Genomic DNA, 3163 nt, shown 5'->3' with positions numbered 1-3163 from the left:
ACAAAACAAAACAATGCATCATAAACCCTACGCCAATGTCCCTCCACAAGACTGCACGGCTGCAGCCACTGAAGCGAAAAACTTCTTCTATGGCGTTTAACGGCAGCCGCCATCCTTATTGTTGCAATGCTGCCACCTTCTGCATCAGCCCGTTATAGCAGCACTATAATAATATTAATAACTTTATTCCAGACTCAAGTGTACATAGATGCATGACATGTACATAGGTCCATATCTGGGCAGTTGCAGACTTATACACTAAAGTTTGTTTGTAAAAGTTTATACTAAATCCTCTCTCCATGAGTTTCAAGTATTTAAAAAGCCAACATTTCCCCCCTCCCACTTGACCCTATCACTAAAATACTGTGGAATATTTATTACAGTACATGAGGACATTCTGCAATGTCTATGGACATTCCAAACATAGTCCATCCCGATGTTCTCCTAGGAAGAAGAGAGTACTGTTCAAGAAAGAATGACCAATTTTCAGTCTAGCAATAGTGACTTCATCCTGTCTTTTCCACCCTCTTCTACTATTTAAAAGAAAGAAACGACATTTCCCATAATGCATTCCCACTCTAAACAAATCACGTAGCCTGACAACCGGCCCTGAATTGGGACAGATACTGGCCTCTCTCTCCTAGCCTGTGACTGTTTGGCGGCCGAGACGCTGACGTCAGCCTCACTTTGGTGTTGCGTGAGCGCTGCTCTCCTATTGGTCGTTTAGGAGTGGGAAATCTCACTCCTAGATGGAGGCCAGTATCCAGCCCAATTCATAGCTGGGTCGGTTGTTGAGCTAACGAATCACGATTTGTTTCGTTAGACAGCTGTTTGAAGCAAACTCGCCGACGTCATACTCAGCATTAAAGGGATTCTCATTTGCACTGTTTCATCTGCAAAAATGATTCATTGCTCATTATTTATGCAAATGACGTTCCATCTGCAATTCAATGGAAAATACATTTGTCTACGGACAACGCAGCCCTCACAGTGTTGAGCAAGACAGGAGTACGAGAATTTGAAAAGGCCAATATGTTGCCTGTTGAGTTACATGTTAAACAGTTAAAATCACATCAGGTTTTTAATATAGTGGTTCTGCTCTAGTTTACCGATCATCTTTTGCTCTAATAGGTAACCATCATAACATTCACACAATATCTAGTACCTCGTCTTTCCAGGTGCCAAACACAACATCCTTTGGGAAAATATTTTTTAAGTATACCATCTTTCTTTTTTACCATGTCCTTACCTAGCAGGCAGATGACTTAAAAAATGGGAACGTGACTGAAGCAGATCTTTCTCCGACATGTGAGTCTGCCCTACAAAGGACTTAAATGTATATTTTAGAACTTATTCTCCTCTTTACTGAGTGCCGTCTCCACCTGCTGTGAGTCAGTGCCCGATTAGACATTTTGTCTGCCTCCTGGGATGTGACCCAGAAAAAGGATCCCGTGATTATCTACGTATCACTGGTCACTGGTTAGCATCCAAGTCTAACAACCAGACATACTAACAGGCTTACGTGTTGGTCTGTGGGGGAAACAGGGTGATTTAACTACAGACTAATCAGTCTGTGATCAGACTGTGAAACAATCCTTAAATTTTAAGTTGAGGCCAAACTTCTTTTCTTAGACAGCCAGTTCATTTTTTAATCTTTTGTCCCAGTTTTTCATTGCTTTTTCATATTTGTCCTCTGTTAATCTCAGATTTTCTTCTTAGACTGCCAAATTTCTCATAAATGTGTTCTCCAGGTCTTCCAGCCCTCTTTGATATTTGTCCTCCTTAAGATTGGAACTGGATTTCCTGGACTGCCAGTTCTTTTTTTGAACTTCTTGTCCTGATGGTCAAGCTCTTGTGTGAGATGTTCTTTCATGGCATCATGTATGCCCTTTTTAATTTGGAAAGTCCTTTCCTGAGCTGCCAGTTCTTTTTTATATTTGTTGTTCTGGGCCTCCAGCTACTTTTGATTCAAGAATCAAACAACTTTATTGATCCCTAAAAGGGCAATTCATATCACACCCAATTATCTCAGACAAAAAATACAGCAATTAATCCACAATTATTACTAGTTGAACGTAATAATGGCACACATCAGAACTAAAACACCGCACATATACATTTGATTATTTATGTACGCTAAACTTTAAGACAGTCCATCATCTGAATTGAGGCAGTATGAGTGCGGGGGGGCCGCAGCACTCTCCCGCGCAGCTGCAAGCTTGGGGGAAAACGGAAAGCTGGGGGGGGAGTGTGCAGATGAGTTTATATCAGTTTCTGTCCATGTGTGCATAATGTCTGGAGTTGCCTTGACAACATCTGTAGGGGAGGGCAGAAAGATAAGAGGGGAAGCTGAATGGTTCACCAAGGCCGTAGAGATCGTTCTGGAGGAAAAACAGCGGGGTGTTTTGACCTTCGGTGGCTGATAAGCCTGCCATGTTTAGGGTTAAGCAGAAAAACACAGAAATTCCATTTACGGCTCCTCTGACCGACCAAATCCAATGTATGAGTATTCCCTGGTCTCCGGTATCGTCCTTTGCAAGGTGGACAGTTGCTCCAAGATGTTGTCCAACTTGCGTCTGAGTTCAAGGGTTAACGCAGTCTGAGAGTGTACCGCTTTGCCCACTTTATTAATCATGACAGGTGACAGGTGAGGGGTCGTGGTTCTGGTAGCAGCCGTCCGGTAATTCTCCGGTAGGTCAGGGCAGCACATAAACCAATGAGCACCAGCCCTTCTACTATAAAACCAAATAAAAACAAATCTTTGACGTCCTCCACAGAGAGTGGAGCCAAGCATGCAACGCGCCACTTCTCCCAATGATCTGGGTTCAGACATTGTCAATTTTAGTGTTATAACACTGATACGGAGACACACGGACTGTGTAATTCTTAACACACTGTGTAATTCTTTCTGTGTAATTCATTCTGTATAATTGTAACACTGTGTAATTCTTCAGTTGACCCCTACCTGGCTGCCTATTGAAACACAACTGCTACACAACAACATATCTGACACATACCACCCATGCATCAAAAACAACCACATAGTAGATCAAAGTTAAAATATAAATACATAATCAATAGAAAACATATTAACATCTTTGTGAAAATTCCACAACACATGACCTCATACTATCTTCCCTCAGCTGTCTGCTCATTTATGAGC

Source organism: Thalassophryne amazonica, chromosome 1 (genome assembly GCF_902500255.1).
Source record: "Thalassophryne amazonica chromosome 1, fThaAma1.1, whole genome shotgun sequence".
Taxonomy (NCBI): domain Eukaryota; kingdom Metazoa; phylum Chordata; class Actinopteri; order Batrachoidiformes; family Batrachoididae; genus Thalassophryne; species Thalassophryne amazonica.
Note: the sequence above shows the minus strand (reverse complement) of the source record.